General features: G+C 35.1%; 1 protein-coding gene and 1 pseudogene across 4 annotated transcripts in view; one reads left to right on the forward strand and one right to left on the reverse strand.

Moving 5' to 3' along the window:
* Nucleotides 1–23,061, reverse strand: part of ACSL4 (acyl-CoA synthetase long chain family member 4) — a 101,593-nt gene that overhangs the window by 59,840 nt on the left and 18,692 nt on the right. For 3 of the 4 annotated variants that reach the window (XM_011374325.2, XM_011374324.2, XM_011374326.1), the window contains exon 2: nt 11,215–11,265. The exons of the other annotated variant lie outside the window; for it this stretch is intronic. The gene's annotated coding sequence lies outside the window, so the exon portion shown is untranslated. The remainder of the gene's footprint in view (nt 1–11,214; nt 11,266–23,061) is intronic. 4 annotated transcript variants of the gene reach the window in all.
* LOC111729051 lies at nt 6,250–6,367 on the forward strand (annotated as a pseudogene).

The following is a 23,061-nucleotide window of genomic DNA, read 5'->3' on the forward strand; positions in this document are numbered from 1 at the left end:
AAGCAGAAAGAACAAGAACATGGAGATTAAACAACATGCTACTGAAGAATAACTGGGTCAGAGAAGAAATAAAGAGAGAGATCAAGAGATACATAGAAACGAATGATAACGATAGAACATGTCAAAACTGTTGAGACATGACAAAAGTGGTCATAAGACGTAAGTTCATATTATTACGGGCCTATATCCAAAAACAAGAACGAGCCAAAATAAATAACCTAACACTTTGTCTTAAAAAACTAGAAGAGAAAGAACAAAGGAAGCCTAAAGTCAGCAGAAGGAAATAAATGATTGAAGTTAGAGCAGAAATAAACGAAACCAAAAACAAACAAACAAACAAACAAAAAAACAATAGAAAAATAAATGCAACAAGAGAGCTGGTTCTTTGAGAAGGTGAATAAAATTGACAAATCCCTGGCTAGACTCACTAAAGAAAAAAAAGAAAGAACACAAATAAACAAAATCAGGGATGAAAGATAGAAAATGACAACACCGCAGAAATACAAAGGATCATAGAAGAATACTATGAAAAAGTATTTAACACCAAATTTAACAACCTAGAAGAAATGGACCAGTACTCAGAAAAATACAACCTTCCTAGACTGAATCAAGAACTGAAAAATCTAAAAAGCAGTATGGAAAATGAAGCAATCATCAAAAACCTTCCAAAAAGTAAAAGTACAGGACCAGATGGCTACACCAGTGAATTCTACCAAATATTCAAAGAAGATCCAATACCTATTCTCCTCAAACTCTTCCAAAGAATCAAAGAGGAGCCAATACTTACCAACTCATTTTATGAGGCCAGTATTACCCTGATACCAAAGCCTGGTAAAGATAACACACACAAAAAAAGAAAACTACAGACCGATATCTCTCAGGAACATAGATGCAAAAATCCTAAATAAGATACTAGGGAACCGAATACAGCTATATTAAAAAGATTATACACCACGATAAAGTGGGCTTCATCCCAGGGCCATAGGGATGGTTCAACATACATAAATCGATTCATATATACACCACATTAACAAATTAAAAAATAAGAATCATATGATTATATCAATAGATGCAGAAAAAGCCTCGTACATGACACAGCATCCATTTATAATCGAAACACTTAACAAAACCGGTATAGAAGGAAAGTACCTTAACATAATAAAGGCCATATATGACAAACCCTCAGCCAGCATTATACTTAATGATAAAAAACTAAAAAGCTTTCCTCTAAGATCAGGAACAAGGCAAGGCTGTCCACTACTGCCACTGTTATTCAATATAACATTGGAGGTCCTAGCAAGTACAATCAGACAAGAGAAAGATATAAAAGGCATCCAAATAGGAAACGAAGTCAAACTGTCACTGTTTTCAGATGGCATGATTCTCTATATAGAAAACCCTAAAGACTCCACAAGAACATTAGTAGAAATATGCAAATACAGTAAAGTCTCTGGATACAAAATCAACGTTCAAAAAACCATAGTGTTCCTGTCCTCTAATAATGAAGTGTCAGAAAAAGAAGGAGAAAAAATAATTCCTTTTGCAATTGCAACAAAAAGACTAAAATACCTAGGAATAAATTTAACAAAACGTGTGAAGGCCCTTTTATAACGAAACTAGAAGACCCTATTAAAAGAAATCGAAGAAGATACAAAAAATGGAATGATATTCCGTGTTCTTGGATTGGAAGAATCAACATATTTAAAATGACCTTATTACTTAAAGCATTATACAGATTTAATGCAATCCTCATCAAAATCCCATTGGCATTTTTTTAAAGAAATAGGACAAAAAACCATCAGATTTGTATGGAAGCACAAAAGAACCCGAATCGCCAAAGCCATCCTGAGAAAAAAGAACGAGGCTGGAGGCATCATTCTGCCCAACTTCAAATTATACTACAAAGTGACAGTAATCAAAATGGCATGATATTGGCAGCAAAACAGACACACAGACCAGTGGAAGAGAATCAAGAGTCCAGAAGTAAACTCATATTTATATGGGCAAATAATTTTCGACAAAGAAGCTAAAAATACACAGTGGAGAAAGGAAAGCCTCTTCAATAAATGGTGCTGGGAAAACTGGAAAGCCACCTGCAAAAGAATGAAACTAGACTGCTGTCTATCATCACACACCAAAATGAACTCACAATGGATTAAGGACCTGAATATAAGACCTGAAACAATAAAATGCATAGAAGAAAATATAGGAACTAAACTCAGGGACATTGGACTTAAAGAGGATTTTATGAATTTGACCTCAAAAGCAAGGGAAATAAAAGCTAAAATAAATAAATGAGAATACACAAGCGAAAATGCTACTCAGCGAAAGAAACCCTCAACAAGGTAAGAAGACAATCATCCGAATGGGAAAATATATTTGTAAGCAACGACTCCTATTAGGGCCTAATATCCAAAATATACAAAGAACTCATATAACTCAATAACTAAAAAAAAACAAACGATCCAATCAAAAAATAGGCAGAGGACCTGAACAGACACTTCTCCCTAGAGGACATACAAATATATGAAAAGATGCTCAAAATCACTGGCTATTAGGGAAATGCAAATCAAAACCACAATGAGATACCGTCTCACACCAGTTAGAATAGCTGTAATCAACAGGACAAGTAATAACAAATGCTGGAGAGGATGAGGAGATAAAGGAACCCTCATATACTGCTGGTGGGACTGCAAATTGGTACAGCCACTATGGAAGACAGTATAGAGATTCCTCAAAAAACTAAGAATTGATCTACCATATGATCCAGCAATCCCTCTACTGGGTATTTACCCCAATGACTTGAAAACCTATAACCGGAAATGATATTTGCACATCAATGTTCATAGCAGCATTATTCACAGTGACCAGGACATGGAAGCAACCAAAGTGTCCTACGATAGATGATTGGCTAGAGAAGCTGTGGTGCATATATACAATGGAGTATTACTCAGCCATAAGAAGAGATGAAATACTGCCATTTGCGACAACATGGATGGACCTCGAGATCAATGAGCTAAGCAAAATAAGCTAGACAGAAAAAGTTGAAAATTACATGATATCACTTATATGTGGGACATAAACCTAAAAGCAACAAATGAGTAGGACAAACAGAGACTCATGGACATTGATACAGACCAGTAGTTACTAGAGAGTAGGGGGTTGGGAGAGGGAGAAGATAGACGGGGTAAAGGAGGGCAAATATGTGGTGACAGAAAGAAATTTAACTATGAGAGGTAAACACAGCGTAAAAAAATATATATATACATATATATGCCTTACTGTTAAAGTGTACAACTGAAACTTATTGGAAATCATTAACCAATGTCAGTATAAAAAATAAATTTTAAAAAATTATATAGTCTATAATACTGTAGTAACTATGTACAGTGTAAGATGGGCACTAGATTTATCAGGGTGATCGGTTTTATAAGTTATATAAATGTCTAATCATTATGTTATATACATAAAACTAATATAATATTATATGCCATCAGTAAAAAATATCGGTTAGTTAAAAAAAAGACAAGACTGTAATATGGTTAAAAAAAAGAACAGGTAGCAGGATTTTTTGCAATCAGACTGCAAGACTGAGTAATCACATGGAATATATATCATTCTGCTCCCCATGTTAAGTCTCATCTTACACAAATTGGTAGACCAATCTAATGAATATGAAAAAGCTTGTACAATCAAAGTTTAAACCAATTGTAATAAATATATTTGAGAGCTGAAATAAAAGCAAAACAAAAACTGAGGATGAATATATAGATGCCCTATACCAACACACTGCACTTGTACCTAGCTTTTCTGACTGGAAGCATCTCACAACTATGACTGTTCTAATCTTCACAAGATTAACCAAACCTGTTTTTTTATCACCTGGAGAGAGATTAACTCCTGAAGTCGCCATCTTGCCAGTCTCTTCCCAGCTTTTCCCAGCAAAGAAAGAACCTCAACTGCCATGTTTTTCTTTCATGCTCTAACACAAGTTCCTTTCCATAATGCCTTAATTAGGTACATCCCCACATGTCAGATAGTTTTTTTTTTTCTAGGTCACAGGATGGCATAATTGGGATCCTATCTCTGTGTTGAAATGAGATCTAGGAGACAACACTGCTGCCTACGCACTTCACATGCTCTGTATACATCTAATACCTCATTTTCAATGATCACGGCACATTTGATTTTTAAATATGTACCTTTTAAAGCTGGGAGTTAATTGTCTTAATTTAATTTTGAAAATAAATCCCTTTGTCCAGCATCCCCAAGCTGGATACACTACCTGCCTGTTAGTCACTTAGTAGCCACATCAGTTATCAGATCTACTGTCGCAGTATTTCAGTGTTTGTGTTCAAGTAACACATTTTATTGTTATAATTATTCTATTTTATTATTAGTTATTATAACCTAATCTTTTACTGCGTCTAATTTACAAATTATACTTTATCATAGGTATGTATGTATAGGAAAAAACACAGTATATGTAGGGTTTGGTACTATATGCAGTTTCAGGCATCCACTGGAAGTCTTTGAATGTATTTCCCATGGATAAGGCGGGACTGTTGTACACACTATATCCACCTCCTATAATCTTACCTATGTATTATAATAAAGTAATACAACTGTGGGACGCGAACCACGAGGGCAGGTTCAAAGGAAATCTGTCACTAGCAGTAATACCTCCTACAGGAAGTATCTTTGTGCTATAGAGAGAATTTTGGAAACTATATATCTTTTTGCCATATGACTTCCTCCTCTACATTTGTTAGAGGAGGAGCCAGTTTAACAGGTTAGTTCTGTGCTAAAGATGTTTCCAAGTCCTTCATACTGTTAAAAATTATGCAATAATGTAGTCTTAAAACATTTCTTAGAAAATGACCCAATAAGTCATTATAACAAATGAGTCAGCTACCTAGCCACCATAATGTGAAACTATCATGGTTTAGAAAACCTCAGTCAGCACTTCAGTATAAATACACCTTACAAGTGAGACTAAAAAGAGAACTCAAAGACTGATAATTCTGTTGAAGATGGAAATTTTATAGCCATTCAGTTGACTCTGAGATATTAGCACTTGTAATAAAGGCACGGACATTCCAAATACAGCATTTAATTCAAAATGTATTTTTATTCTTAATGTTTCATTATGGGTGTGTCTAATGTTTCAGAAATTAAAGAATTCTTAATTAAGAAGGAAGCCACATGAAGCCAAATGCAAGATGCCATGGAAAAGTAATGTCTCCATGCTAGGGATGGGGAGATACTCAACATTCATTTGTTTACCTGGCCGAAGCACACTTCACTAAGGTTTTGAAGTGTATTTTGGGATAGCCAAGGCGAAGTTATACCAATGGAGTCTCTAAAGTCACAGACCCTCTGAAGTAGCTGTAAACTCCTGAACACAACTGGCCAGATTTTCCTGCTAATACTTCTGGCAACTCCTACTCTTCGCCTTGGTAGTTTTTTGCAGACCGACTGCTATAAATGTTTATCTATGTAAGGTGTGTGTGTGTGTAAGAGAGACAGAGACGAGAGAGAGAGAGAGAGAGAGAGAGAGAGAGAGAGAAAGCGCGCGCGCACGCGAGGGCGAGGGCGAGGGCGAGAACGAACACGAGCTAGAGGAAGCAGACTCTGTGGGTAAATAAGTTAACTTTAGAAACCTGAAAACTACTGCTCTCATAATGGCACCATTGTCCATTTCCCAAAGAAAATGCTAACCTTATTGATATCATACCTCCTTTGTCAATCATGGGGTAGCATGTTGCCTAAGTAGCTGAATTAAGAGACACCTAATTCTGGCCTGCTGATGAAAACCTTTGGCCATGTTTAAGATTTTTCTAATGCAGGCTAATCAGTAGAGTTTAGCATTCAGCATTGTAAGAACATTAAGTCTTTCCAATTTCTTTATACTTGGAATTCAAAACTAGTTACTAGGACATACATACCAGATCATCTGTTTCAAGTTCATAACAAATTATAATGAAAGCAATTCTCAGAAGGCCAGAAATATGAGAGAGGCAGCATTATATACTGGTTTTGGTCCTGCTTCAGCAGCTTGCTGAGCTATGAGACCTGAAACTAATAACTCCTAGTCTTGTTTTCTTATCTGTAAAATGAGAAAGTTGGATTCAGATTTTAAGATATCACAAACCTATAAAAATTTTATAAAGATAGGATGATGAAGGAAATAACATAGCTGGCAATTTTTTGCCAGGTATGGACATTTAAAAAAAAAAACAAACCCTAGTCTACAGCCATGCTACCCTGAACAAGCCCGATCCCGTCTGATCTCGGAAGCTAAGCAGGGTTGGCCTGCTTAGTACTTGGATGGGAGACCACCTAGGAAGACCAGGTGCTATAGGCATTAGATAGATAGATAGATAGATAAGGGATTGTAAGCTGACAAGGCCTTGCAATCTGTGAGGTCAACCAAGGGTTGCCTTGTCTATAAATTAATTAATTAATTAACTAATTAATTAATTAAAAAATAACCCTAACATTTAGTATCACTATTATTTCTTAAAATACAGAACATATTTAACTCCCCAAAATTAGAAAGATAAATCTTATAATAAAAAGCACTCCTTTAAATTAAAAACAGTTTAGCTTTAAAAAACTCATGGCCTATCATCCTTACTTTCCTCATTTCAACACTGACCAGTAAAAACTTTTCACTGACCATCGGCAGTCTGAAAATCAATGTTTGGGAACCATTAGACGAGGTAAATTTCAAGGTCCAAGGCTCAAATATTATGATTCTAATTTTAGGTGTTCTGTTGCATTTCTTTTATTCTATATTATTGTCTACAATAGGTGCCTCAGCGAAGCACAATGCTAATATGTAAATTTTCAAAGATCGGAAATATATTTAAATCTGTTTGAGAAACACTAACCAAAATAAATTTCTTTCTTTATTATTATTATTATATTATATTATTATTATTATTATTATTATTATTATTATTATTATTATCTATGCCTACAACACCTCGTCTTCCTAGGTGGTCTCCCATCCAAGTACTAACCAGGCCCAACCCTGCTTATTTAGCTTCCAAGATCAGACATCAGGCTTGTTCAGGGTGGCATGCCATAGACCATGGACCGTGGCTCCACTGGGGCGTGAACCCAGGACCTTCTGCGTGTAAAGCAGACGTGCTAACTGCTACACTATGGAACCATGTCCAAAATAAATTTCAATTTACTGTGGCAGGTATACACTACTACAGATTTAACTTCAAAAATAATAATCGGCCATTCACTGGACACTTACTATTAAGCCCATTTTACAAATGAGGAAATTGAGGAAAAGGGAATCTAAAGAGCTTGCCAAAGAAACACATCATAGCCTGTAAGCCTCAGTAGACTAGAATGCCAATCTGTGACTCCATTTTTCGGTATTACTCAAAAAAAATTTTATTTAGATTTTAATTATGACTCTTCCTTTTATAAATTAGTGATGGTTTCTTTTTAATATTTTTTTTAATTATGGTTGACATATAATAATATATTAGTTTCAGATATACAAGTGATTAGAAATTTATAACTTATAAAGTGATCACCCCAATAAATCTAATACCCATCTGACATCATACATACATACTTATTACAATGTTACTGACTATATTCCTTATGCTATAACTTACATCCCCATGACTATTCTGTAACTACCAATTTGTATTTCTTAATCCTGTCACCTTTTTCACCCACTCCCCAAACTCCTCCCATCTGGCAACCATCAAAATATTCTCTGTATCTATTAGTTTGTTTCTGCTTTGTTTATTTTGTTCTTTAGATTCTACATATAAGTTAAATCATATGATATGTCTTTCTCTTTGACTTATTTCATTTAGCATAACATCTTCCAGGTCCAACCATGTTGTCACATATAGTAAGATTTCATTCTTCTTTATAGTTGAGTAATATTCATTCTATATACATACCACCTCTTCTTTATTCATTCATCTATTGAAAGACAACCAGGGTGCTTTCCTATCTTGCCTATTAAAAATAATGTTGAAATGAACATATGGATGCACATGTCCCTTCAAAGTAGTGTTCTGGGTTTCTTTAGATAAATACCCAGAAGTGGGATTACTGGGTTCTTCTTTGTCTCTTATTATAGCCTTTGTTTTAAAGTCTACTTTATATGGTATAAGTATTGCTATCTAGTTGTTTTTTCATTTCCACGTTCATTAAATATCTTTTTCCATCCTCTTTCAGTCTGTGTGTTTCGTTCAATTTGAAGTGAAGCTCTTGTAGGCAGTATATGCAAGGGTCTTGTGATCTTTCTTTTTAAAAAAATATGGTTTTTAATTATTCAATTGCTGTTGATATACAATATACATTTTAGGTGAACAACTTAGTTAATTAGATGTTTATATACCTCGTGATGTGATCACCCGAATAAATCTAGTACCATCTGACACCATACATAGTTATTACCATATTATTGACTATATTCCTTGTGCTATATATTTTACATCTCCATTACTATTTTGTAACTACCAATGTGTAAGGGTCTTGTTTTCTTATCTGTTCAACCACCTTATATCTTTTGATTAAACCATTTACCCATTTACATTTAAATAATTGTTGATATGTAGTTAGTGATATTTTATTATTCATATTTTTTTATCTTTTTATTTCTTCTTTTTCTTAAAAAAGTCCCTTTAACATGTCTTATAATACTGGATTTTTGGTAATGAACTCTTTTAACTTTTCCTTGTCTAGGAAGCTCTTAATCTGTCCTTCAATTCTAAATGGTAACTTCACTGGGTAGAGAGAGTAATCTTGGTTGTAGGTCCTTGCTTTTCAACACTTTGAATATTGCATACAAATCTCTTCTGGCCTGCAAAGTTTCTGCTGAAAAAATCCCGACAGTCTTATGGGAGCTACCTTGTAGGTAAGTGATTGCTTTTCTCTTGCTGCTTTTTAAGATTTTTTTCTCTTTGTCTTTAACCTTTAGCATTTTAATCACGATGTGTCTTGGTGTGGGCCTCTTTGGGTTCATTTTCTTTGGGACTACCTGTGCTTCCTGGGGTTGTATGTCTATTTCCTTCACCAAGGTAAAGAAGATAGCCATCATTATTTCCATATTGTTTCAAATAGGTTTTCAGTTCCTTGCTCTGTCTCTTCTTCTGGTATTCATATGATGTGTATGTTGGTATGCTTGATGTTATCCCAGAGGCTCCTTAAATTATCCATATGTCTTTGGATTCTTTTTTATTGTGGCTATTCCGATTGGGTGTTTTCTGCTACTTTCTCTTCTAAATCACTGATTTGACCCTCTGCTTCATCGAATCTATTGTTGATTCTTCCTAAAGTATTCTTCAGTTCAGTTTTTGTATTTTTCATTTGACTTGTTCATGTTTTCTCTCTCCATTTTTATATTTCCTATCTTTTTGTTGGAATTCTGAGATCACTGAGCATCTGTATAACCACTCTTTTGAACTTGGCATCTTGTAGGTTGCTCATCTCCATTTTGTTTAGTTTAGTTTGTTTGTGTTTTTGTTTTGTTTTTTTTTCTGGAGCTTTGTTCCGTTCTTCATTTGGGACATATTTCTTTGTCTCCCCACTTTGGCTGACTCCTTTGTATGTTTCTACATGTTAGGTAGGCCTGCTATATTTCTCGGTCTTAGTAGAATGGTCTTATGCAGTAGGTGTCTTGTGGGGTCCAGTGGCACAATCTCCCTTGCCAACTGAGCCCAGTGCTCCATGTATGTCCCTTGTATGGGTTGTATGTGCTCTCCTGGTGTAGCTGATCTTTGGGTGCTGTTTGCACATCAAATAGGAGGGACTGAACCTTGGGCTGATTGGTTGTGAGGACTGGCTGTGAATACAGTGGAAGAGCTGTTATGAAGGGTCTGACCCTATGGTGCAGCAAGCACTTCCGCAGGGCTCTGGTGTCTGCCCAGTCTTTTCTTTGGCTGTGTCATTTCTGGAGGTTATTGGGTGGTACTCTGGTGTGGTCTAAAGCTGGCCACTGGGTATGTTGGTTCTTGTACTTCTTGGGAGGGGCGCTGTTGCAGACCAAGTTCAGCTGCTGCTTGTGCCCTGTCCAGTACCACTTGGTATAAGCTACAAAGTGATGTGCAGATGGTTGTCACTTTTGCTGGGCTTGGAGGTACGTGGGAGAGGCTAATTTGTGAACACAGGCTGACTGCCACTAGTGCTGGGCTTGGAGCTCCTTACCAAGAGGTATAGGGCACACTGAGGCCAGATGCTGCTTGTTTGGGGTTTGTGAACCTTTGAGAGATTTTAGGAAAGCCCACAGCATGAGCCTAGACAAGCCATTTGTATGGAAAAGGAACTGGAAGAAGCTTGGGTGGGCCCACAAGTTGGGTGGTGCGAGGTCTCAGGGAATCACCAGTGCAGGGCAAATGGCATTAGCTAGACAGATATGGCATGCCTGTGTCTGCATGCTGGGTAAGAGGAGGGCTCAACAAAGAAACAAAGGCTTCTGTCAGCACTTCTGTTTGAAAGAAACTTGCTCCTCCAGCCCCCGCTCTGAAGTCAGACAATTCAGTTCCTCCCTTTATGTCTCTGGCACCTTTCAAGCTGCTGCCTCAGTGCTGGAGCTCAGAGTGAGTGAGTTAGTCAGCAGGTAAGTCCATGTGTGGGCCATTTACAAGGACTCCTGGAACACCAGCGGCCTTCTGTCTTAGCCACAATTTGCACTGGTTTTCACAGCCAGAAGTTGTGGAGACTTCTCTTCCAATCTGAGTGGCCTGGTGTGGGGCTGAGACCTCTCGCTCCTCGAGGGGACCTCTACAGCTGAGATATACCTTCTGACTCTCAACCACCACATGTGGGTGTTGGACCAGCCTGTTCTGCGTATCCACCGCCCCGACCAGTCTCAGGGTGGCTTCTTCCGCATATCCTTAGTTACAGGACTTCTGTTCAGCTAGACTTCAGGTGATTCTCAATGATGGTTGTTCCACAGTTTAGTTGTAGTTTTGATGTGGTCATGAGAGGAAGCCAGCACAGCATCTACCTACTCCATCTTGACTGGAAGCCCAAGTGACAGATGGTTTAAATTTTAGGAGTTGCACAGGGTAAAATATTTACCAATTACTTTTCCAAATACTGCCTTTTTAATAGAAATTTTTTCTACTATAAAAAGAGTCAAGATGTCTGTTAGTATGGCTAGTAAATTTTCTCCAAAAGCTGATAAAAATAGAAGTTTAGAGCTTTTAAAGGACAAATACTTACAAATTTCCTCTTTCTTCTCCTAAGAACACGTGTAACTTTTGTGATTTCAATCTGCAATGACAGACAAAATTTATAAGTACAGTGACATGAGAAAGAACCCCTTAAAAAAAAAAAAAAACTCAAGTAGTGTTTCACATTACCTGGGCACTGTAGCTCATAATGAGCCAGATACCAAAGGAAAAAAACAAGAAATGACTATATATGAGTGTCTAACTAGAAGTAGTGATATTAGAATCCCAGAAAAGTAACCGAGCCTGACTCTAAGAAATAGTACTCCAAACTCTATCAGAAAATGGCAAGATTAAAAAATAGGCAGAGAAACTAATAGACATTTTTTCCAAAGAAGACATAAAAATGGCCAACAGGCTCATGAAAAGGTGCTCAACATCATTAATCATCAGAAAAATGCAAATCAAAATCACAATGAGGTATCACCTCACATCTGTTAGAATGGCTACTATCAAAAAGACAAGAAATAAGTGTTGGCGAGAATGTGGAGTAAAGGGAACGCTTGTACACTGTTGGCGGGAATGTAAATTGATGTAGCCACTATGGAAAACCGTATAGAGGTTCCTCAAAATACTAAAAATAGATCTACTATATGATTCAGCAATCTCACTTCTGGGTATATAGCCAAAGGAAATGAAAATGGGACATCGAAATGATAAATGGACCCCATGCTCACTGCAGCATTTATTCACAGTAGCCAAGATATGTAAAAAACCGAAGTGTCTTCCAACATATGAATGGATAAAGATGTGGTATACATATACAATGGAACATTATTCAGCCATGAGAAAGAAGGAAATCCTGCCACTTGCGACAGCATGGACAGAGCTTGAGCGCATTATGCTTAGTGAGATAAGCCAGACAGAGAAAGAGAAATATTGCATAATATCACATGTGGAATTTTAAAAAGCCGAAGGCATAAAAACAGTAGAATGGTGGTGACCAGGGGTGGGGTAATGTGAGAATTGGGGAGATTATTGTTAAAGGATACAATTTTGCAACTAGAAGATGAGTAAGTTATGAAGATCTAATATACAGTATAGTAATTACAATCAATAATACTGCGTCACATACTTCAAAATTGCTAAGAGTCTGGATCTTAAATGTCCTCACCACTAAATACAAATGTGTGACATGATGGAGGTGTTAGCTAAAGCTATGGTGGTAATCATATTACAGTATGTAAATCTATCAAATTAACATGGTGTATACCTTAAACTTCTACAATGTTGTATGTAAATTTTATCTGAATTAAAAAAAAAAGAAAATACAAGAGGCAGGGGTCATGTTCTTAATGGTTTTACCTGTACCTCTTATTCCATCCCCCCACCTCCCCCAGTCAGGATAGGAGCCGAGCTCAGAGAAAGGGAAAAAGTATGACCACAGGAAACTAATCAATCGGTCTATCCAGGCACTCTCAGCCCCAAATGCTGCAGTCACCTATTTTCCTATCGAAATGAAAAACGAATAATTTCCTTTAAGTAATGCAAGGCTCTATCCAAATTCAAATACGGCACTGGTCTAGGTAGAATCCTAGAGATATTTTCATTCTCTCTCAAGGAATATACTGCTTAGTTTTGTGATGATCTTCAAAATATATACACCACGAAGGTTAAGCAGTCAGTTTACAATCAAGGAGTAACATATTTTGAACAATGCAGGAGAAAACTACTTAACATCTGAATACTCAGAACAGTAAAATAAGGCCCTTCAACAATTTCATATTGCTTACTTATATTTCAACATCACTAGAGTGTCCTGGGCATGATATTATGATTCTGAAGAAGAACCGAGCTTTTATTTCTATTCAGTTGTACTCAGTACCACTTGCATATGATTATGAGAATAACCCTTCAATTTTTTAAAATCTATATACCTCAATGGAAGTCGTAAAACAAACATCCATGTAACTAATCACCACACAACTCGCTGGTATTACTAAGAAGTTAATTTTCTCCTTTGCTACCATTATAAGGATGAAGGAAAGAATGATTTATACCTAGGCCTATTACTGAGTATGCTTTTTGTTTCTGTTTAACAGAACTACTTTCAAGTTCAAGTTAATATTCACAATCTACTTTTGGGGAGGAGGTGCTAGCGATAGTATCAGTACATGTATGAACAAAAATGGTTAAGACTACTTATAAACTGAAAGCATGATATTTAACATTTTGTTCTTACCCCAGAGGGCTAACTAACGTTTGATATTAACACAAAGAGGAGAAAACAGTATATACAGTCACATGCCATATAATGATATTGCGGTCAACAATGGACTGCATATACGACAGTGGTCCCATAAGATTATAATGGAGCTGAAAAATTCCCATCACCTAGTGACATTGCAACACTGACATCATAGTGCAATGCATTATTCAAATGTTTATGGTGATGTTGGTTTAAATAAACCTACTGCACTGCCAGTCGTATAAAAGTATAGCACATACAATTATGTACAGTACATAATACTTGATAATAAATGACTGTTATTGGTTTATGTATTTTCTATACTATACTTTTAATCATTAGAGTATACTCTTTCTACTTATATGTATTTTTTAAAGTTTGCTGTAAAACAGTATGCTGTATTATGCCAGCAGCAGCCTCATACATCTTGTGTTTACGTCATTTTCTTGCATCATTTTCTCTTGTGCTTGATTTAATTTTGTGTTATTTTGTACAGTAACAGGCTGTACAGGCTTGTAGCCTAGAAGCAATAGGCTATGTCACATGGCCTAGGTGTGTAGTAAGTCAAACCACCTAGGTTTGTGTAAATTCACTCTACGATCCCACAATGACAAAATCGCCTAGCGACAGAATGTATCTTCATCATTTAGTGACACATGACTGTACATATTAAAATAAAGTCCAAATAGCTCACAAAGAGAATGTTGGGGGGGGGGATGTAATATTTCTATACATAAATATATGTATTTCCCTGACAGAATGAGTCAGGTAACTGATAAACGACAACAACAACAACAGAAAACCTTCTATAAAATCATTTAAAGACCTACAGATGGTAGGATGGGGGTTTAGGGATACAAAATATCTACTAGTTTAATTTGGAGAATAATTTCATCAGTAAATGTTTGCAAAGGATAGTTAATACTTTGGAGAGAGAAGCTGGAGAGGATAATCAAGTGTCAGAGAATTCTCTCAGCTGGATGAGAACCCCAGCTTCAACCTTCTACTCATTTCCAGTCTCATAGCTCTTAATCAACTGGGAAAGATGAAACAACTTAGAGGTTCTTTAATATAAAAGAGACAATTTTTCTCTGTGCCTATAACCTTAAAGGACATTTTCTTCACCATAAAAAAAAGAACTAAACAAAACAAACTCATAGATAGAGAATATTTTCATGGTTGCTAGGTGGTTGAAAGGATGGGTGCAAAAGGTGAAGAATAGTCATGGGAATGTAAAGTATAGAATAAGGAATATAGTCAATAATATTGCAATAACTATGTATAGTGTCAGATGGGTACCAGATTTATTAGGAGATCACTTCGTAAGGTGAAACTAATATAATATAGTATACCAACTGTTATTGAAAAATTAAAAATATATATATTAAAAAAGAAACCATCAGCTGCCCAGTAGATAGATAAAAGGGAATCAAAACCCATTTTCCAATCTACCTGATTAAGTTTTTCTACACAACGAAAAACTGATGCTACACTTGCTTTTCTTCTAGCCTCCCCCCTAACCAAACAGCATCCTCCTCTTAAAGGCATTCTATTCAAATAAATTGAAGAAATACTTTAACATAAAAGAAAAAAAGCAGATTATCACCATGCAGGACCTATTTACAATTAATGGGGAAGAGAGATGATTTTGCTAAAATTATAATGCAACTTTTCATATACTTTTAACTTTCATGTATATACAACTTTTTGTAACATAAGAAAGTTGGAAATCCTTGGCATAGCACAGTTTTAACAGACTGAAGCATATAACATCGTCTGTTTCTACTTAACAATTACCTGGTGGCATGAAGAGATAATACAGCATATAGAGTTTATCACCTTTCAATTAGGGAATGAGGCAGCACTGGAAAACCTTACTCACTGAATACAAGGAAGCAAAACAGTGTCCCTGTAGCTAACAGCAGAGTGATTAGAGGAAAAAGCGATACAAATCCAAGGCAGTGTTGTTCAACTTCAGACATACCTCATATTTTGAAACAAAGTTAAAAAACAAACCATTAATATGCTTAGTTTTTGCCCTCTGTGCAAATAACTTAGACTGTTAATCAATATTTTGAAAACATTCTTCTAGAAGTAAAGCCAGTACTGAACTTGTGAAAGCGTTTGTTGGAAAAGTTTCAAGCATAATGAATCTCCCTCCTGTACTTAATGTCTCAAGGACTGATCTTAATAAGTTAAAAAAAAAGGAATGTTTTAGAAAAGAATAGAAAATATTAACAAAATCCTAAGCACTTAAGTGTTCAAATCTAAAAGTAAATTCTGGCGAGTCCCTTATAAAACAAGTCCCTAAGCAATAGTCTTTTACAGGTCTTGTTTTAGATAAATATATATGTCATGTATTGGCAAGTATTGACTAGTGGATGAAAACTGCCACACTTGAATATAGTTAAAAGGTCATAAATGTTGAAATCAAGAAATAAGGTACAAAACAGTATGTGTGACTCCATGATATACACATATATTCAAGTAGGTGCATGTTCATTGGAAAGCAAAATATGCAACAAATATTAATGCTATTTATAGCTGTGTGGTAGAATTAGACTAATTTTATGCATTTTTATATTTTTCTATTCTTTGTATTGATTTAGTATCTTCCAAATTTTCCATGAACAAAAATTGTTTACTTAAAAATAATTTTTAAAAATTACATAGGGACAAGAAATTGACTTATTTAAACAGGTCTGCATGACTGTCATAATCCAGTCAAAGCACCTACTGAAGGCTACTGCTCAAAATTTAAGCTAGAACAGAATTTTTTCTTTTCCCCTTAACAATATACATGTATAAGTGGTCCTGAAGACTTAAATGGTCATAACATTATGGGTCACTTGATTCATAAACATTAAAATATATTAAAGAAATGTTATAACCTAAGTAAAACCACTCATTATCTACTGTGCATAGTATAGAGTACGGAGATAATTCCAGACTGTCATAGACTAGAATGTTGCTTAATGGAAAAGTTAGGTAACCTAAAACAAAAAGTGTTTTTAAAGCAGTTATGATATCTTGATAAAACTGTTTTTAAAAAATTCAAATATTACGAAATATAAAATACAAAGTGAAAGTTTCTTTTTTATTCAATCCTCTAGAAATAATAGCTTTTAAGAATTTGATAAATACCCTTGGGGACTGACTGACTGACCGACTTACTTACTTACTTACTTACTTACTTATTTATTTATTTATTTATTTATTTTATCAGTTTCGAGGATACAGTACATTGGTCAGACATTTATATAGTTGTCACTTCTTTTTTTTAAAGCATATTCTAATACATGCAATTTTTAAGCAAAAATTGAATGATACTATCCATACAGGTTTGCAGCTTCCTTTTTTTTAAAAAAATGACTCTAACAGGTCTCCATGCCAGAACACATAGATCTAATACTTTTTAACAGTTCTATGGTATTCCATTTTATGACCGTATCAAAATTAAGTCTAACCAATCTTTCCTATTGACGGACATTATGGATTTTTCTAATTCTCATCATTAGAAATGCAGCAATGAACATCCTTACCAATATATTTATGCCAGCCTTCTCTAGGATACATTACTAGCAAAATTGCTAGGTCAAAAGGGTATGACCACTTTAGATTTTAGTCTACTAAAATTGCCCTCCAGGTCTAGAAGCAGAGACAGCCTAGTTGCAATGATCATACCCAGCATCCAGATCTTGGGTTTCCAATTACCATTCTCCAATAAAAGGAACCAAAGCTCTTTGTAGAAGTAGATGATTCCAGAGCCAGAGCAGGAAAAGGTGCAAGTTGTGCCTGGTATATTCCCGGTGCCAGAAAGTAAGAAAATGCTTTAAAAACAAAAAATGGGGACGTGTCAAAAAGACACAGGGGCCAACCCAAAAGAGCTCCCATTCATCAATGCTGAAGCAATTTGAATAAAATAAATCATAATATTAGGTTATAACCCCAAAAATAAAATATCCATGAGTCCATACCAATACAAATGATTGGTTAAATAAATGAGGTAGAAGGAACCAATCTTCCTTACAGAAAAATTCTAATTAATAAATGTGGAAGGAATAAAGGCAATAGAATATCTCCATTAGAACACCACAGTAATAATTGGTGCAGGCAAAATTCATCAGTGGATGCTAACACTAGTGAGTAAAAGTTTAAAGCTGAACTGGATATATGCATGGTCTCAAAGTATCTCCTCCCAATATGTATTATCACCAATAATATAGAATAAGAATTAATATGTATTAATTGCAAAGAGAAAAATTGTAACTTCACTGTAGTAAAACACAGCTGACACCACCTTAACCAGACGATCAAGGTTATCATCACCAGTAATAGGGCACATGATGTACCTCGAGACATGACACATGGAGAATGATACAACTTTGCTTCTGTGGTATTCTTGCTCAAATTGCACAATTTCAATCAAACCATGAAAAAATATTAGATAAATCCAAATTAGGGACACTCTACAAAGTAACTGACCACTATCCTTCAAAGTTGTCAAGGTCATAAAAGGCAAAGGCTGAGAAACTGTCACGGATTGGAGAAGACCAAAGAGACATGACAAATAAATGTAATGTGGGATCCTGAATTGGATCCAGAAACAGAAAAAAGATGTTAGTAGAAACACTGATGAAATGTGAATAAAGTCTGTAATTTAGTTAAAATTATAGTATTGTACCAATGTTAATTTCTTAGTTTTGGTAATTGTATTAAAACATAATTATGTAAGATGCATAACATTAGGGAAAGCTAGGAGAAAGGTCCATGGAAATGTAGTATTTTTGCAACTCTTCTGTAAAAATCTAAAATTTATTTCCAAAGAAAATTTTAAAGCCCTCTAGAAAAGAATATACCATTTCACATTCCCACCAGGAGTGTCCATTTCCCCACATCCCCTCAAACACTGGGCTGAACTCTGTTTGATAGGTATGAAAAACACTGTTTTAATTTGTTATTTTTCAATCGACATAAAAATATTTCACTATATCTTAATTTCTTATATGAGTGACTTGTTTAAGTCCTTTGATTATTTTTTCTCTTGGTTATTAATTTTTCCTTACTGATTAACATTAAGAAAAGAAGCCCTTTGCCTGATGTAATATAAATATTTTTTCCCAGAATAGCTTTTCTCTTTGTTTTAGGTGCTTTGAGCCAAATACTGGCTTTTAAGTTTTAAGTAATAAAATGTATCAACAGTCTCCTTTGTAGCTTCGGGGTCATTTTCCCACTTCAAGATTACAGTAAGTATCCCCTCATATTTCATTTTTAAAAGTGTGATTACCGAGTCTAGGATAGGATAGATCTTTTTAGGGTGTGTGTAGGAGAGTGGGGCTGGGAAAAGAGGGTCTTAATACACAAAATTACTTTCCAGAAAGGCTGTACCTCTTTATACTCCCATCAGCAGCACCGAATATTTTACTATAAAATAACTTTATTAATAGAAAAAAAGCATCTACCTTATCTGTATTGCACTCAAAAGAACCACTTATTACCTTAAAAAGCTCCCATTCACAGAGTCTCTGAGTTTCTCTTGCTTCAGACAATTTATTCATGCCCTTCTTTCTACCCAGTATTCTGCTCAAAAGCCACCTTTTCTGGGATACCTTCATAAATACCCCGAGCTAAAATTTCTAGCCTTCTTTTGAACTTCTATAGCTCTTCTCTAATAGCTCTAAAACTAAATTATATTACCTTGTATTATTTATTAATTTATCTCAATCACTGACATTAAGTGTAAGCTCATTCAAGGCAAGGACTGTTTCTTATTATCTCTATATCCCACCATGGCTTGGAAATAGCATCGGATATTTGTTAGAATGGGTAATAGAAATAAACTAACACTTGTCAGAGAATACAGCTGGTTAAGTCATTTTCCTTCACAATATCAGCCTTCATTTCATTTGTTTGTAACAATTTTTAAGCTAGAAATTTTTTTATTTTATCATCTTTACCAGATAGTTTGGAAAAGTACTTAGAACTAAAAGCTACCATTATATTTTAGAATGATGATAATCAATTTTAGCCAAACAGAAAGTCCTTGATTCTACTCATAATACAAAGCTATTTTCATTGCTAGAAGAACATATAAATTGCATATCCATGACAACAGTGGATATTTTTTATTCATAGTAAAATCTGCAGTATTCTGGGGGTAATTAATACTATACCCATTGCTTTTACCCAAGCTCAAAGACAGAGTTAGTCTGAATGCCAAGAGAAATACTCCAACTTCTAGCTAAGAATTCTGTTATCATCCATTTTGTTATATAACTTCTCCCCCTATAATTAGTATTATAAACACACACACACACACACACACACACACACACACACACACACACACGTGTTTGTGAACCTCAAGAAGGAATATATCTGCCAAAAAGGATTCTTCATGGTTAACTGGCCCCAAATTCATAAACGTAGTTTAGCAGCCATTGCAGGCAGAAGCATCTCATGCACTCTGCATTTCAGGGGAAAGCCACAAACTAAGCAGCCAGCCTGCTACACTGCGATCCTGCCTTTTGAGTCAACCCTTATAAGGGAGCTCCTAGCACTGTCTTTTGACCAATATGACTGAGAATTGCCCTGTCCAATCAGAACTGCACAGCTATATCCTCATTTGCATGTATATTGACAAATCGGAGGAGCTCCATAACAATCAATCACTAGGCATGAAGCCAGCCCATCAGGACAGTGCTATTTGGACCAATCAAACTGTACAAATTTGGATTCTGCATTTGCATAAAGATGGATTCATCAGGAAACCAGGGCAGAAACTTTGTCTATACAAGGCAGCCTCCCTTTTGTCTTCTCGATGGAGCACACTTTCAGTTTCCACCAGAAGATGGGTTTTCTCAGTTTGTAAACCATTCATCTGAATAAAGTTTCTCTTCTTTCTGCAATCCAGAATGGGAATTACTACTAGCATTAGATTGGTGGCGGCAACCTTTTATTGATAAGTTTTACTAAAGTATGGCAAATTATATACATATACATACATATACATATATACACGCTCATATATGTAAATTGTAGGTGTATAAAAATAAAAATACCTAACCTACAATGTAAGTACCAGATTTCACCTGGGGCAGGAAGATAAACTACAAGCAAATTAATTCCGCTCCTTACTTATACAACTGTAGGCTTTCAGAGCTAAAATAGGCTCTAAAATGACTAGTGAACTAGTCTCTAAAAAGAAACTCTTCTCCCTCTCCCCTACAAATGGCTATAGGAGCTAAAATAGTGTCTACTTTCTAGAACATTAGAAAAGCATCTTATGTTCTTCCTTATATGATAAAATTAAGAATTTCTTTCTAATCAGCATTGATTAGTTTTATTCTTAAGATGAATGTCAGAATATTAGAAAACGATAAAAAAGTACACTATTCCTATCCTTTTGGTTATCTAGGATTAAATTAACAACAGTATCAAGAGATTAAAAAACACTTTCTCTTTAAAAACTCTCAATATTTCTGTCGCATTTAAATAAGACAAAGTCACAAACATCGATAAATCCTATTTGTAATGTCTGCCTAAGATAAGACATAGCTTGACTAGTATGAAACAACTACTGGGGAAGGGAGGAGTTTGAATAGGGGAAAATTGCTGTCACACTGGTAATTCTTGAATCAGAACCAACAATCTTACAATACTGATTTTTAAGTATTTTGGACAAATAGATTGCATAATATCAAGCACTGGACTTACCAAATCTCTTCCTTTCAAGCTTATTCAAGAAGTATGTTGATACATGGATGGTTCTGAATTTACAAGACTTTCATTAAAATACGACAGGCATGAACAACACTTGAAAAAAAGCACTTGTTACTCTACGTGATCTTGACCAGAAATACTGTTGTGTGAACAATCAAAACTTTCAGAAATTCTGTGCAATTTTTGACAAAAGTTATATTTTGTTTTTAAAGAATACAAAATATGAGTCTTAATAAATGTATGCACAGAAAGGACTAACATAATGAACAATAAGCATCCATGGAGCAATAATTTTAGGAGAAAAAAATCAGCACTTTCCCCTATATTAAAGCTAAGATTGATAAAGGAAAAATGTATTTTTAGAAACACAGATTCTTATAGCTAAAATATGGCCTGTTTTGATATTTCTTATAGTATATGGGGCCACCAGTTCCTTGTAGTACTACTGTTTATAATATTATATTTCCACTTTCATTTCTGCCAGGAATAATATTTATTTACTAAAACAGGCAACAATGTACTGGGGTTTCATCAAAAGTAGTGACAATTAAGAATAAAGAAATTACTCAGTGCTGTCAAATGCATACAAAAAACATTTTATATACTGTTGACAGAAGTGTACACTGATACAAGCTTTACAGAAAGCAATTTGGCAACATGCATCAAGAGGCCTTAAGTCATACTTCATAACCTAGTAATTTCACTTTCTACTTCTAGGAATATCCTAAGGAAATAATCAGAGATACACACACAAAAATGTAGACAATAGTCATCACTGTGATATAAATAACAGAAAAACTAGAAATAACTTTAAGTGCCCAAAAGAAACTGGTAAAATAATAATGTATCCACATAATTAAATACTACAGTCATCAAATGTAGCACTGTCAAAGAATATTTAAGGATGTGAGAAAATGTTCAAAATATATGAAGTGAAATTAGTTTAAGCTGAAAGTTAAAGCTCAATAGCAGGTTACTCAAATATATGCAGGCTACAAGCCAAAATGTTCATCTCTGGGTTGTAGAATTATAGGTGATCTTTAGTTTTCTCTTTATATTTTTCTTAAATTGTCTAAAACTTCTACAGGGAATATGTTACTTTTATCATTTAATAAATGAATAGAAAATATCACACAAGTCTTTCAATTAACTCTAGTGTGTGTATGCGTATGTTGATAAGTGACAATGCTTGGCTCTACTCGAGTGGCAAAGTAATACCATAAAAGGAGCCACAAGTTGAGTTCAACTGCTATGGAAAGAAGACTGGACACTTCTGCTTTTAAACTAAAAGTAAAATAAACATTTTTTGCTCATGTACTATAATTTATGAAGCTAAATAAAATGAAGTTTATTTTTTCTTACCATAACCACAATGTTAAATGTTTCCTGAAAGCTAAGTGTCCTTGCGGTCCCCTATGTCAAACTGTGACTAACAAAAATGGACTATTACTAGCAAGTCATTAGACAATACCAAACAGCCAGCCAATCATGAGGAGTTCTGCATAGACGGAAAGATAATTTAAAGCCCAGAGTTTTACTTGCTTATCCTATTAAACAGGAACTCAAATGCTAGATGATATCTGAATAAGATCTAACAGGTACCATATGTCATACTTGCACTTTTTTGTTCCAAACAGAAAATGTTTCTCAGCTGACCAGAATCAGCCCCCTTGGGGAAAGTGAGGCCTGCCACCGGAAAAGGTATCAAAAGCCAAAAGGCTTCTTTGCTTTCCATTTGGGAGATGAGAGACGGATTATGAAGGGAGGGGATTTCAGAAATTAGTTCTCCATCAGTACCCTCTTGTTTACAACCTGAATTCTGGACCAACTACTCAAACTTCAGAAGATATCGTCTTACCTAAAACCATCTTGCTTCAGACATTACAATCAACTGTGAGATCACATTACAAATGTGTATGAGCTAACTTC

Source organism: Pteropus vampyrus, unplaced genomic scaffold (assembly GCF_000151845.1).
Source record: "Pteropus vampyrus isolate Shadow unplaced genomic scaffold, Pvam_2.0 Scaffold244, whole genome shotgun sequence".
Taxonomy (NCBI): Eukaryota; Metazoa; Chordata; class Mammalia; order Chiroptera; family Pteropodidae; genus Pteropus; species Pteropus vampyrus.